General features: G+C 55.5%; 1 long non-coding RNA gene across 2 annotated transcripts; it reads right to left on the bottom strand.

Moving 5' to 3' along the window:
* Window positions 1-570: 570 nt before the first annotated feature.
* LOC119318333 lies at window positions 571-4,166 on the bottom strand. Of its 2 annotated transcripts, XR_005154056.1 has the most exons (4): window positions 3,601-4,166; window positions 2,931-3,085; window positions 2,538-2,596; window positions 571-909 (listed from the first exon to the last, which is right to left on the bottom strand). It is a non-coding gene; the product is annotated as an uncharacterized LOC119318333 (long non-coding RNA). The 2 variants fall into 2 exon arrangements; XR_005154057.1 differs by lacking the exon at window positions 2,931-3,085.
* Between the last annotated feature and the right edge of the window lie 11,197 nt (window positions 4,167-15,363).

The following is a 15,363-nucleotide window of genomic DNA, read 5'->3' as shown; positions in this document are numbered from 1 at the left end:
AATCGGTATTGTACCGGGACCACCGGAAGGGTCCCGGGGGTCCACCGGGTGGGGCCACCTATCCCGAAGGGCCCCATGAGCTGAAGTGGGAGGGGAACCAGCCCCTAGTGGGCTGGTGCGCCCCCCTTGGGCCTCCCCTGCGCCTAGGGTTGCACTACACCACAACACTGATGTAAGGACAGAAAAACTGCCAGGAGAAGCCTCTTTAAAGGGCAGACAAACTGCCGGGACTGTGGTTCTCCCGGCAGATAGAACCGCCATGAGAATGGCTGCCGGGGATTACTTCTCCCGGCAGATAAACTTCTCTCGGCAGTTTTTCTGCCCTGACACATGTATTTGCCGGCAATTCGTTTTCTCCCGGCAGATTGTTCAGAGCACGTGCAACTGCAATTACCGGCAGTTAAACCGCCTGTACAAGTATGTTCACCCGACAGATATTATGCCAGCTTGTTGAGTTCACTAGCAAAATGTTCTAGGCATCCCTATTATGTAATACCCATCCATTCTCTCTCTCTCTATATATATATATATCTACGCAATCAGGACATAGCACACAATTTATACATGCACTTCAAAGTAACATATAGGCCTCATCGAAAACCTTAAACTTCATTCGATAATCATAACGACCATATATAAAGAGGTTGTGCCACAAAAGAAGTACATATATATGTTTGCCACACAACAAAAATAAAGTAGTGCCACTAGAGATGTACATATGTTTCTAGATGTGTGCCACACAACCTAAATGAGCTAATTAACAACCACCAAAATGAGCAGAGCAAGTCTCAAGTTCGACAAACAAGACACAGGTCATTATCACTCCACCAACTTAATTTTAGGTCTTCCAAATCTTTAGCAGCTTAAAGATCTTCCAAATCTTAGTGAACTTGTGCACCTTTGGGAAACCTGCAATAGATCAGAAGATGTTACATATAACAGTTGCAGTCAAAACTCAACGAAGATGTTACAACAATCGCATATAACAGCCACATATGTTCTAAAATATAGAGCAACCAGTAACATCTCTTGAGTAATCTCTTCTATAGTAGAGAACATGTCCTGGACATCAACATGTCCATTTTTTATCATCTTAATAGTAGCAAGCTTATCTTCTCATCAAAATGTAGTGTGCAAAGTCTGTACAAATATTAACGGGAAGATGTTACAACAATCACATACAACATCCGCATGCCGACATACAACAGCCACATATGTTCTGAAACATAGAGCAACTAGTAACATCTCTAGAGTAATCTCTACTTTAGTAGAGAACATATCCTGGACATCAACATGTCCATTTTTTATCATCTTGACAGTAGCAAGCTTATCTTACTTCTCATCCAGATATAGTGTGCAAAGTCTGTACAAATATTAACAGCAAGTAGGTGTGCCTATCTTGTACAACAAAAGTGACGCTATTCCTGTACCAAAGTAAAGCGAACAGAATTGATAACCATTTTGATTGTTTTCTACATTTTGAAGCACAAGCACAAGGTCACGATCACACACTGAACATTAAACAAGCAAATTATGAAGCTACTGTACTGAACAAGCACATATGCAAAATTATAGCATCTTATTTTCACTTGGTACTATTTCTCTACCAGAACGCATCAAGTGTTTAGTTGTGCTTCTTAAAATTTCGTATGTCGTATACCTTGGCTTCTTCAAAGTAATACAATTAAACATTAGTATTGGAACCTGTAGATTCAGTGTGCTAGTGCAGTCTCTAGTTGGCCCTGATATTGAGACTGACCTTGGATATAAGTTGATTTATTTTGAGTTCCTATATGAAGTTGGCACAACATAATAGGATAATGAATCTGGACATCTATAAATGACGATATCATTTTGTGGTTTTGCGTGGTACCGTGTTCCTTAGAGCAATGACAACAACTATGATTACAGACTTCCTGCATCCAGAACACGAAGCTGAACTACATTTCTCCTATTGAAAATCTGATGAAGGGTGTATTGGGAGTATTGTGATTTTCAATGAAGCATTGCACAAACAAGCCTTTTAATTTCTGCTCCCTCTTTGCAGGAGCTATTAAAGTTGAGTTACATAAATGATTCGCACAACAACTTGAATTAGCCTAGAAAAATAAACCAAGGCTTTTGACAAACAAACAAACAAACTGAAATACTTCATGTACATGAAAGAAAGAGGATCCAATTATGAGAAATGAATCAAATGAAATTTGTGAGCGTGGAATCCAATGAAAATCATTTATCTACATGGTAGAGTCTATCGTGTACATGAAAGAAAGATGAACCAATTGAAGTTTATATTTGTAACCATATTTATTCAACTGACCTCTCTACAAATTCATGGCTGATGGACACAAAAGCACACTTCTAAAGAACTATAATGATCTGTTTGAATTACTAATTAATAATATATACTGGAATCAGGAGCTCAAGTTTCCTGGACACAAGTTAACCATGTAGCAACCAAATGAGCAAAGCATTACTATCTGTCCTTGATAGTACACACTAATGTAAATATTCAGCCAAGAAAACATGTATATTACCTCCTCAGCTTGCTTGTGGTCGCAACCCATTGCTGCATTTGCCATTAACTGACTTCCAACTGCATACATAGAAGCAAAAGAGTTTTAAGAAATCAACCATGATAGTCAGTGTATATTTAATCATAGGACCTAAGCTTACATGCTTGTAAGGCCATGTAATACATCGTATAACATACGAAAGAAAGTGTACTTCTATTAATAGGAAAAAATCTAATAACAAAATGCATACCATTATTAACTAGTACAGGCAAGGAGAAATACAATACAGACCAGGAATACAATCTAGCACAGAAGAAATAGTGAATTGAAACATGTCATTTCAGGAAATGCAAACACTAAAATAGTAGTAAGAATATCATTATATATATCATGGGAATAGCAAAGAAATATCACCGATGATTAAGAAGCAGAGGATGTGGTGCTGCTCTGGCGATGATGTAGAGGACGTACACGACACTACTCAGGCAAGGAAGTAGAGGCAAGGCAACGCTGGTTGGGGCAAGGAGGTAACATGCTAATGCTATCACATAGTCTAATCTAACATCAAACTAAAATACCATGGTAAGAAGAGCAATCTACCATATATTATATTGAAAATGAACAAAGTAAGCTCGCACAAGAAGCAGTTATGACTCGTCATTTTGGTGCACTCCAGGGGGGTGGTCATGGTGTACTCACATCAATATGAACGATGACCAAACTTCAAATCTACGACCAGAGTGTAGTTGACACCACCGTATATAATTTACTACTGTGGTCACTAATGTTTCGGTAGATATTGATGATATAAGGGCGCTCCTTGGCCAGTGGGTTGTCTCCTGGTGTTGTTCCTTCACTAATACTGCAAGATGCTTATTACATGTGAATCATTATAAAGTACATAAAGACTCCCAACAGATCAATACAAGCAAAACTTGTAGCAACATAAACTACATCTGTATAAAGTACATAAAGGCTCCCAACAGATCAATACAAGCAAAAATTAGCAACAGAAAGTTCCTGTGTTTGCTTCAAGAAATCATAATCTAGTGAAGGCGTGAACTGTGGAGAAGGTGCAGCTTACCGGAGGAGCTCCTTGGTGCTCGGGTGAGCTTGTGCGGAGGGCCAGCTTGGGGGAGGAAGCTCGCGAGGAGGGTGGTAGCTGATAAACGACGGCGTACATCGGAGGAGGATGGTCACCGGTGGAGTGGCTCGGCGATGTGATGCTCCGTGTCAATTGGTGCTCGGCGGTGCCGCTCTGTTGTGGTTGGGGGCGACGGCAGCAGTGGTCTGGGTGGAGGAAGCAACAGTGGGTGCTTGGTGCGGCAGAGGAGCTGCGATGATGGGGGGCGACGGTGTCAGTGGTCTGGGTGGAGGCCGCAGTAGTGCATTGGTTGGGGCGGTGGATGGGCTGCGGTGGTGGGGGGTGACGGTGGTGGTGGGGCTGGTTGGGGCGGCGGGAGGGGCTGCGGTGCTAGGGGTGATAGCGGAGGGATCAGATGGTCGGGGGCATCGGCGATATGGTGATTTGGGGATGGCGATGGCTAGAGGACGGCCGGCGGCGGAAGGTCAGATGGTTGGGGGCGGCGGCGCTCTGGTGTAGGGCACGGGTGGATTGGGATTTGGGGGCCAGCGATGTGTGTGGTATGGTGCGGAGGGCCGACGCGTCTAAGTTTCTTTTGGGCCAAATTCTTTGTCACCCTAGCGAGCGCTTAGGGCCCAAACTTTTCATTGTCGCGCCAAAGACGGTCCCGACAGAATATGGGCCGTTTTCTAGTTGTTCCGGCAGATGATGGGCCCTAGATTGTACCGGTAGTTCATGTGCCCTCGTTGCTCGAGTTCTCCCGGCAGTTTGCTTGCCCTAAGATGCTTGTACCGGCAGAAATTAATGTCCTGGCAGTTTATTTGCCCTTGGTCGGGTATTTCTCCCGGCAGTTAACTGTTGGGGAACGTAGTAATTTCAAAATTTTCCTACGCACACGCAAGATAATGGTGATGCATAGCAACGAGAGGGGAGAGTGTTGTCGACGTACCCACGCAGACCGACTGCGGAAGCGTTGACGCAACGTAGAGGAAGTAGTCGTACGTCTTCCCGATCCGACCGATCCAAGCACCGTTACTCCGGCACCTCCGAGTTCTTAGCACACATACAGCTCGATGACGATCCCCGGGCTCCGATCCAGCAAAGCTTTGGGGATGAGTTCCGTCAGCACAACGGCGTGGTGACGATGATGATGTTCTACCGACGCAGGGCTTCGCCTAAGCACTACAACGATATGATCGAGGTGGAATATGGTGGCAGGGGGCACCGCACACGGCTAAGGAACGATCACGTGGATCAACTTGTGTGTCCTAGGGTGCCCCCCTGCCTCCGTATATAAAGGAGCCAAGGGGGAGGGGGCGGCCGGCCAAGGAGGGCGCGCCAAGGGAGTCCTACTCCCTCTGGGAGTAGGATTCCCCCCCCCCCAATCCTAGTTGGAATAGGATTCCTCGAGGGGGGAAAGAGAGAGAGGGGGCCGGCCACCTCTCCTTGTCCTAATAGGACTAGGGGAGGGGGGAGGCGTGCAGCCCACCTTGGGCTGCCCCTTTCTCCTTTCCACTAAAGCCCACTAAGGCCCATATAGCTCCTGGGGGTTCCGGTAACCTCCCGGTACTCCAGTAAAATCCCGATTTCACCCGGAACACTTCCGATATCCAAACATAGTGTCGGGTGGTAGGTGCGACATATGCCAACGGGTGGCTTATCATTGTGGGAGCCAGTAAGACATCGCCGGTGCCTGGAAATGGGATAAGGCGAAGACATGCACGCCGGCGGATCTTACCCAGCTTCGGGGCTCTCCGTGGAGATAACACCCCTACTGCTGCTCTGCGGGGTCTCCGCATATTCACTAGATGAATCAAGTGGCTACACAACGCTCCTTGAGCTGTTTGGGGGGAAGGAGGAAGAAGGGCACGGCTAGCCTGCTTCTTCTCCTCGTGTGGTGTCTAGAACTAGCAAAGGGTCCAACCCTTTGCATGGGTGCTCCGGGGGGTTTATATAGGCCTACCCCCCGGGGGTACAATGGTAATCCGGCTGGGCACGGGGCCCAGCCGTCTGTGACTGCGCTCGCCGGCTTCTGCGCTGGCTGCTGGGGCCCGCCGACTGGTGGGTCCCGCCGGCTGCCGGCCCCTTGGTCGACAGGCAGGCCCCACTATCCAGGGCCTGGTCGGCGGCTGGTTACTGTGGCTTCATCTTGTTGATGTGAGCTCCATCGTGGCAAGCGCAACTACAGTACCGCCGCCTATCAGGCGATCGCTGTAGCCTTACCGCGTCTTGTCTCCTTAATGGGGCGTCCTCTTCGAGGAAGGCGGCAAGCCGGCTGCGGGGAGCCGGCTCTGTCTTGGGCCGACTAGTTGGAGGCGTGGCCGCCTTCGGGCGTCTCTCTGCTCAAAGGGGCCCACCGTCTGTGGGCCACGCTGGCGGCCCGTCGTGGGTGATGCCAGGGTCAACATGGCAACAGTGCCGCGCCGGACGGGTCATGCCTAGCCCGTACGGTGCTCCATACCAGGCGTGCCCCGGGATTCGGGGGTGGCAGGCTTTACTGTAGCCATGCCCCACGCACCGCCGTTAGGTGGGTGCAAACTTTGTGGGTACGGTCTTGACTGCTTTATGGGGAGACGGCTTCTTGGAGTCGGCCTTCTCATGGCCGGCTTCTTGGAGTCGGCCTTCTCATGAGGGCTAAAGTCGGACCGCCTTCCGAAAGCCGGCCTGGGTTGCAGCCAGCTAGGGGAAGGCGGCTCCATGTCTTGGATTCTTGAGAGCCGGGCGGGCTCGTAACTTTTTCAGAAGGGCCAGGGGAAGCCGGCTAGGCTACCCATGGCTATTTACTCTGACAGTAGTCCCCGAAGCTGATCGAGCTCCAAGGTGAGCAGGGGGACGAGAAGCTTGGTCAGCTTCCCATCCTGAAGAGCCGGCTTAGCGGGCGTATGCCGACTTCAGAAAGCCCCGCGTCTTGTGGGCGAGAGGAGGGGGGGGCAACCCGCGTGCCGACTACGGGCCCCCCCGCGGCCACGTGGCAGCGAGATCCTGCGAGCGCACGCGCGCGACGGGACGCCGCCGCAGGCCCGGGCCCGCCACTCGCGAGCCTTGGTCCGGGCGCGGATCTTCCGTGGCCCACAGGGGCCGCTCGCCTTCTCGAGGCAGTTTCGTTTCGCCGTTAAGGCTCGATAATCGCGGGACGTGGGGAGTGGGAACGATCGATCCCCATGCTTCCCCACGCCGCGCCTCCTCGGCTCCGCCACGTGAGCCTATAAGTAGGGGGAGGAGGGAGAGCGACAGAGGTTCGCACGCTCCCTCCCGCTCCGCCCCTCCTAACCCTCGTCTTCTTCCTCTCGCTGCCATCGCAGCTTCCCGTCTCAGCGCCGTCGCGTCTCCACACCGCCTCGTTCCCATGGCGTTGTCAAGCTCGTGGGACGGCTCCAACGTCCATGAAGACCACGTGGAGTTCCTTCGCCAGACCCGGCGCCTGCCCGGCGCCGACCGCGTACAGGTCCGCCTGGCGCCCGCGAAGGAGATCTCGCCGGCGCCGGAGGAGGGCGAGCGGGTCGTCTTCCGCTCGCACTGCCTGCGCAGCTTCGGCCTTCCGGCGAGCGGGTTTCTGCGCTCTTTCCTGGAGTTCTACAACCTCCAGCCGCATCACCTCACGCCCAATGCGGTGATGCTGCTGTCGGCCTTCGTCTCCCTCTGCGAAGGCTTCTTGGGGCTGCTCCCCACGCTGGAGCTCTGGGGAGAGTTCTTCCAGAGCAAGCTCGGCACGGTCGTCGCCGGCATGCCCGCCCCCTGCGGAGCCTTCATCGCCATGAGGAGGGCGAGCGAGAACAATCCGTTCCCGCCCATCCCCCTGATCCAGTCGGTGAAGGTCTGGCAGAGATCTTATTTCTATGTGAAGAACGCCGCCGAGCAAGGAGACTACATCAACCTGCCGGATTACGTAGCCGGCCCGCCGGCTGGGAGGCAGCCCTCGTGGAGCTTCCGGTCCCGGTCATTGTCTCCGGCCGGGAACGCCGCCATCTCCCGGCTTCGGGTGTTGGTTCAGTCGGAAGGCTTGCGCGGGGCCGACTTGGTGGCCGCCTTCATGGAGCGCCGGATCCTTCCTCTCCAAAGCCGGCCCCATATGATGTGTCAGATGAGCGGCCGCTTCGACCCAAGCCGTCTGAGCACATGGGAAATGCCCCACGCGGAGGTGGCGCTCATGGTTAACTACATCGCCAACTGCAAGCTCATCGAGGACTGGCAATACGGCAAGGTGCCGTATTCCCGCGCCAATCCTCCGCCCGTGGTAAGCCTCTCTCTATCTTCTTTTTGTCGTCGGCCGGCTTCATGACGGCCGGCTTCTGACCAGTCGGTTCTTTTGAGCAGAACCCTCTTCTTGTGCCGCCGGCTGGGGCGACGGGAATTGAACGCCAGTATACCCCCGACCGCACGGTGGATGATGTTGACGACCCGTACTTGGGGGCGGCCGCCATGGAAGACGCCGTCGTGGGGGACAGTGCCGAGCCCGGAGGCTCAAGGTTCACCGTGAGCTTCGAGGACTGGCCGGACGAATTCGAAGCCGAAGTCGCCCCGCATCGCCAGCCGGCGGCCGACCATCAGGGCGCGGGCTCATCTATCGCACCGGCTACCGGCGGCGGCGCACAGAAGCGCCGGGCCGCTTTAGGCCTCTTTGGCAGTCGGCCGAAGAAGTCCAAAGCCTCCGCCACGGCGACCAAGCGAGACGAGGCGGCTGCGAAAGCGGCCCGCTTCCGCAAGGCGGTGAAGCAGCCTACGGCGGTCTCAGCGTAAGTCTTCGACTGCCTTGCCGCATGCTTGTCACCATTCTCTTTTTCTTCGAATATTCTTCTTAGCTTTTTCTCGCTTGCCGGACAGGGCACCGCTTTCCCTTGAGCGGGGCCCGGGCGGCTCCGTCGTGGGGCCGGCTGGAGGGTCTTCGAGCTCCCGCCGCGTGGACCCCCGCGCCGATCTCAGGGAGGCCACAGAGCGGAACGCCCACGAAGCGCGCAAAGAGCGCGAGGCGGCGGAGAAGGCGGCCGCCTAGGCGGCGAGGGAGCAGGCCGACGCGGCGGCCAAGGCCCAGACGGAGGCGGCTACCGCGGAGACGGAGGCGGAAAGCTCGCGCAACCAGCCTCCACTGCTCGCCATTCCTCTCCGGGCTGTAGCCCCCGACACCCCATTGCCTTTGGCGGAGGAGATCGTCCAAGACCCGCCGCTGTTGGAGAGGGGGGAGGACCCCATGGCCTCTGCGGGGAGAGCGCCGCCAGCGGCGCCAATCGAAGCGGGCCAAGGCGGCTAACCGTCAGCGGCGCCAGAGGGGCCGACCGGAGGTGAGCCGGAGAACAGAGCCGGCCTCGAGGTGCAGCCGGCGGCGAGCCGGCGCGCAGGGGGAGGCGCCGCTCCGTCGGAGTTGCGCCGAGTTGCGGGCGTAGGCCAGCCGGCGGAAGATCTGGAGGCGGCCAGCACCGCCATGTCCGAGTGGACTCCCAGCGGGAGGACTGGCAAGCTGGATGCGGCGGCTCAAGGGGTCCGGAGCCGGCTACAAGCTCAGGCCGCCCTGCTGCAACAGCTCAACCAAGAGTTCTTGTCAACGCGAGCCACTATCCGGGTGAGTCCTTCATTCTTGGCTGCTTTGCTTTCTTAATTTCTTCCGTGGGGGCGCGTCAGCGCACCCACTAGGTGTAGTCCCCGAGATTCGGGCCGACTGCTGCGCAGTCGGGTCGGATCTTTCTCGACGGCCACCTTACTTTGCTTTTTTCTGAACTTTCAGGAATACCACAACCTTCGTGCTGCCGCCTTCGAATCCCAGGCTCGGGAGTTGAGCCGGCGGACCAACGATCTGCCCGACAGCCGAAGTAAGTACTCGATTTTGTCTGTCTCCTGTGGGGGCGCGTCAGCGCACCCACTGGGTGTAGTCCCCGAGATTCGGGCCGACTGCTGCGCAGTCGGGTCAGATCTTTCTTGACGACTCTTTTCTTATTGGTTTTTCTTTTTCTTTGTCTTCAGGGGCCAACGCCGACTTGAGGAAGGGGCTCGGCGAAGCGAAGGCCGCCCTTCATACCAAGGAGGCCGAGTGCGCCGCCTTGGTCCAGGAACGGGATCGCCTAGCCAAGAAGCTGGCCGACCAAGAGGAGAGCCACAAAGCGGCCCTGCAGGCGGCGCAGGAAAGCGAAGCCGCCTTGATGGCGGAGTATGAGATGGCGGCGGTGACCTGGTCTGAGACCCGGCGAGGCCTGGACGAAGGCTTCGGCCGGATCGAGGACTTGATCGACGGTAAGCTGCCTTCCTCGGCCCTCCCCTGCCTCTTGCCGCTTGGGTTTTTTGACTTATCTTGAGTTGTTGCTTGTTGTTTCTTGCAGATTACTTCCCGGGCTACTCCGCCTTCGCCGCCCAAAGCATTGAGGCCCATTGCGAGGTGCGCCGTCAAGCGGGGACCGACATTGTGCCGGATGCAAACCGGACCCTTGAGGAGCAGCTCCTGGTTGTCCAGGCACGGTTGCAGCCGTCTCATCGGATGCTTCGCCGGCTCCAACGTGCCAGGGCGCAAGCGTTGGCCGCCCTCTGGCCCGACGAGACGATCCCCCACACCCCAAGCCGAACTGCCGACTGGCTGGAAGTCGCAGTTGGTCGGTTCGAGGCTTGGAAAGCGTCAGCGGCCCGCCTTGGAGCCAGGAGGGCGTTGGAATTCGTTCGGGCTTGGTACCCAGGGCTGAGCCTGGACCAGCTGCGCACTTGGCGGATGGAGGCCGACCGAAGCTGGAGGAGGTGAGGCCGGCTATCGCCCAGCGAGCTTCGACGATCGCCGAGTGCACCGACATCAGCGTCTTCGCACCCGAAATCGATGATGACGGTGTTGCTCAGCCAGAGGAGTGGTTCGGGCTGAACCCGGCGGTGGGCGAGGACTCGGCGGAGGAGATTGCCTCCAACGACGAGGGCAATGAAGACGAAGACGAGGACGGCGAAGACGTCGAGCCGGCTGGTGGAACAACTGGCCGACCTCAGGACGACCGTGCCTCCAGCAACGAGGCGCGTGGAAGCGCACCCTCTGCGGGGGGCGGCGACCAAGCCGAAGTTCGTCAGCCGGCCGCTCCTTCAGCCGGCACGACCGTCTCCGCCAACCAGTCTGGCTCGTCGGCCGCTCCGCCAGCTTGACCTGCCGTCTTTATCCCTCCTGCTTTGTTGTCTTTGAACAATCTTTGTTAAGTTTTCGCAGTTCCACCCACTGGGGGTGTATCCAAACTATGTTGAATGCTGGCCTCTTGGAGGTCTTTTTATGTAAATATTATCATGTGCATGTTTGGTTTCCATTCGTGTATGCTTTTTTATCCTTAGGCTTTTTCCTTTGCCGCCTTCCCTCTTTGGGGAGGCAAGTACTTGAGCTTTCTTGGATTAAAGTGAAGTGAATGGAAACCGGCCGGCCGGCTACTCTGGTAGCCAGTCGGCGGTGTGAGAAAAACCGGCTTTTGTTATATTAGTCCGTTAGTCCCTAGCCGTTTTTCGTGTGGGCGCCCGTTCCTACCTTTAACTCTTGCCAGCTGGACAGCCGGTTCTTCGAACTGCGACTTTTGGCAAGAGAAGGCTTGAGAGCCGGCACACTACTTGTCTGACTGCGGGTAGGACTTCTAACATAACTCCAGTTGGCCAGTCCCCGAGCCGACTAGTCGAACTCGGTGCCGGACGGAATAAGTAAATGATACGACAAGGTCATAAGCATGATACTTTTCATTCATAAATAAGGGATGGCAGTCCCCGAGCCCTCCTCGGGGAGCCTATTGTCTTGTACTTAATACAAAAGTTAGTGCGGTATATGCTGCATTTCAACTGTAAAATCTTCGGAGGAGGTTGGCGTTCCATGGTCGTTCCGACTCCTTGCCGGAGTCGTCTCTCTTGCGCGCCTTCGGCTTCTGTGCATCGATCAGGTAGTAGGAGTCGTTGCCTAGAGCTCTGCTGATGACGAAGGGGCCTTCCCAAGGGGCTGAGAGCTTGTGCTGGCCGGCTGTTCGCTGGATCAGCCGGAGCACGAGATCGCCCTCTTGGAAAGATCTTGGCCTGACTTTCCGGTTGTGGTAGCGGCGCAAACCCTGCTGGTAGATGGCAGACCGGCTGAGGGCTAACAGCCGGCTTTCTTCCAGCAGGTCGACGCCATCTTCTCGTGCTTCCTTGGCCTCCGCTTCCGTGTACATGGTTACTCGAGGCGAGTCGAACTCGATGTCAGTTGGGATGACCGCCTCGGCGCCATACACAAGGAAGAAAGGGGTGAAGCCGGTTGACTTGTTTGGTGTAGTGCGCAGACTCCAGAGGGCAGCCGGCAGCTCATCGAGCCAACAGCCAGCTGAGCGCTCCAGAGGTACGACCAGTCGAGGCTTGATACCGGAGAGGATGAGGCCGTTTGCTCGCTCGACCTGGCCGTTGGACTGCGGGTGGGCGACGGATGCTAAGTCCAGCCGGATACCTTGGGCTGCGCAGAAACGTGCCAAGGCTCCTTTGGCAAAATTCGTGCCATTGTCGGTGATGATGCTGTGCGGCACGCCATACCGAGTTGTTATGTCTGCGATGAACGTCACGGCAGTCGGCCCATTCAGCTTCTTGATCGGCTTTGCCTCAATCCACTTGGTGAATTTGTCCATGGCGACGAGCAAATGCGTCATGCCGCCACGCGCCGTCTTGAATGGGCCCACCATGTCCAGTCCCCAAACGGCAAAGGGCCAAGTGAGGGGAATGGTCTTGAGTGCCAAGGCCGGCATGTGTTGCTTGGAGCTGAAGAGTTGGCACCCCTTGCAATGTTTAACCAATTCTTTGGCGTCATCCAAAGCAGTCGGCCAGAAGAAACCATGGCGGAAGGCTTTGGCGACAAGTGATCTTGAGGCCGCATGGTGGCCGCATTCACCTTGGTGAATGTCTCTGAGGATTGCAATGCTCTTCTCTTGCTCGACGCACCGTTGGAGGATTCCAGTGACACTGCGCTTGAGTAGTTCTCTGTTGACGATTGTTTATGCTCCGGCTCGACGTTGGACTTGTCTCGCTTCTGTTTCGTCAGCCGGCAGGTCTTGGTTTACTAGGAAGTTGAGGATGGACTGAGCCCATGATGGAGCCGCGACTTCTTCTACTGCCAGTGTGGCTACTGCCACCAGGGTGGGCGGGCTGGGCGGTGAGGTGCTGGAGTCGGCCGCCGGCTGTTGTGTTGGTGCAGTCCCCGGGCCGGCTACCGCAGTCCCCGAGCCGGCTGCCGAAGTCCCCGAGCCGGCTGCCGAACTCCCCGAGCCGGCTGCCGAACTCCCCGAGCTGGCCGCCGAAGTCCTCGAGCCAGCTGCCGAAGTCACCGGGCCGGCTACGGGGGTCTTGGGGTCGCCTGCTTGGTTCTTCGAGCCGGACTCGGCCGCATCGGGGTCAGGCGGCACGAAGATGGAATCGGACTCTGGAGACGGCTTGATAGACGGCTTGAGGAGGCGTTGGAGAGCGACGCCGGCTGGAATTGCTTGCCGAGTGGAGCCTATTCGAGCCAGGGCATCGGCTGGCTCGCTGTCGGCTCGCGGTACGTGGAGGAACTCGCATCCTTCAAAGTATCCGCTGAGTTGTTGGACCAGGAAGCGGTAGCTCGCCATATTCACATCCTTGGCGTCCCAGTCGCCGGATGATTACTGGACTACCAGGTCCGAGTTGCCATAACATAGGATCCGGTGAATGCCAAGTTCTTTGGCAAGCCGGAGCCCATGTATGAGCGCCTCGTACTCGGCCACATTGTTGGAGGCGGCAAAGTGGATCTGTAGCGTGTATCTGAGCTTGTCGCCTTTTGGAGAGGTAAGGACGACGCCGACTCCAGAGCCGGTGTGCATCTTGGACCCGTCTAAGTGCATGCGCCAATGGGTGGAGTCGGGAGCCGGCAGCAGGTACTGGGTCTCGGCCCAGTCGACGAGGAAGTCGGCCAGTGCTTGGGACTTGATGGCAGTGCGGGGCTGGTAGAAGATCGTGTACGGGGCCAGCTCGATGGCCCATTTCGCCACCCGGCCGGATGCGTCCCGGCTGCCTATGATCTCGGCTAGCGGGGCAGTGCATACGACCATGACGGGATGCTCTTGAAAGTAGGGCTTCAGCTTCTTGGCGGTGAAGTACACGCCATAACACATCTTTTGGTAGTGCGGGTAGTTCTGCTTTGAAGCGGACAGCACCTCGCTCAAATAATACACCGGCCTCTGGACCGGCTAGGCTCGTCCTTCTTCTGGGCGCTGGACTATGATGACGGTGCTGATCACCCGGCTGGTTGCGGCGATGTAGAGGAGCATGGGCTCTTTCTCAGTCGGCGCCGCGAGGACAGGCGGCATGGCCAGCATCTTCTTCAGCTCGTGAAAAGCTTGGTTGGCCTGGTTGTTCCACTCGAAGTGAGTGCTCTTCTTCATGAGGCGGTAGAGAGGGAGAGCTTTCTCTCCGAGCCGGCTGATGAAGCGGTTCAAGGAGGCTAAGCACCCGGTGAACTTCTGAATGTCTCGAAGCTTGGTGGGCATCGCCATTCTCTCGATGGCCTTGATCTTCACCGGGTTGCATTCGATGCCGCGTTCGGAGACCAGGAAGCCTAGGAGCTGGCCGGCTGGCACTCTGAACACGCATTTCTCGGGGTTGAGCTTGATTTGGAACCGGCGTAAGTTCTCAAACGTTTCCTTGAGGTCTCCCAGCAAGGTGCCGCGCCTCTCCGTCTTCACTACGATGTCGTCCACGTATACGTGAGCGTTTCTGCCGAGTTGCTTGAGGAGGCACTTCTGCATGCAATGCTGAAAGGTGGCACTGGCATTTCTCAAGCCGAATGTCATAGTCAGGTAGAAGAAGGCTCCAAATGGCGTGATGAAGGCGGTCTTCAGGCGGTCGTCCGGGTCTAGCTTTATCTGATGATATCCGGAGTAAGCATCCAAAAAACTCAACAGCTTGCATCCGGCTGTGGAGTCTATCACTTGGTCAATCCTTGGCAGGGAAAAAGGATCTTTGGGGCAGGCCTTGTTGAGGCTTATGTAGTCTATACACATGCGCCACTTGTTGTTCTTCTTTAGCACAAGGACCGGGTTGGCGAGCCACTCCGGAAAGAAAACTTCCATGATGAAGTCGGCCGCCAAGAGCCGGGCTATCTCCTCCCCTACAATCCTGCGCTTCTCCTTCGACAATCGGTGAAGGGGTTGTCTGACTGGCTTTGCATCTTCTCGAACGTGTAGTTTGTGCTCGGCGAATTTCCTCGGAACACCCGGCATGTCCTTGGGGGACCATGCAAAGATGTCCCGATTCTCACCGAGGAAATCGGCGAGCTCGCCTTCCTATTTGCTGTTCAGGTTTGCCCCAATGACGGCAAACCTCTCTAGATGCTCGGGGTCAAGAGGTATCTTCTTCGTCTCCTTGGCCGGCTGGAAAGATCCTTGAGCGTCATGCTCCTTGGGGTCGGGGGACACGGCCGACTGCTTGCCGGCTATGGCCACGACTCAGTCCAGCATCTTCTTCTCTTCGGCAATCACAAGGGACTCGGGCAGCCGGCTGCTGGCCGCCGCACACTCGGAGGACTTCTTGTAATCACCGGCTACGGTGATGACGCCTTTGGTGCTTGGTATCTTCATCTTGAGGTATGCATAGTGGGGAACTGCCATGAATTTGGCCAAGGCAGGTCGGCCAAGCAATGTATGGTAAGGGCTCTCCAGGTCCACCACTTCAAACCAGACCGCTTCCCTGCGGAAATGCTCCTTGTCCCAAAAAGTACATCAATCTTGATTTTGCCAATGGGGGCGCAGGACAGGCCGGGTACGATGCCGTGGAACACTGTCCGAGTAGGCATGAGCTGCTTCGTCT

Source organism: Triticum dicoccoides, chromosome 6A (genome assembly GCF_002162155.2).
Source record: "Triticum dicoccoides isolate Atlit2015 ecotype Zavitan chromosome 6A, WEW_v2.0, whole genome shotgun sequence".
Lineage (NCBI taxonomy): Eukaryota > Viridiplantae > Streptophyta > Magnoliopsida > Poales > Poaceae > Triticum > Triticum dicoccoides.
The sequence above is the reverse complement of the archived record's forward strand: the minus strand, read 5'-3'. Positions and strand labels throughout refer to the sequence as shown.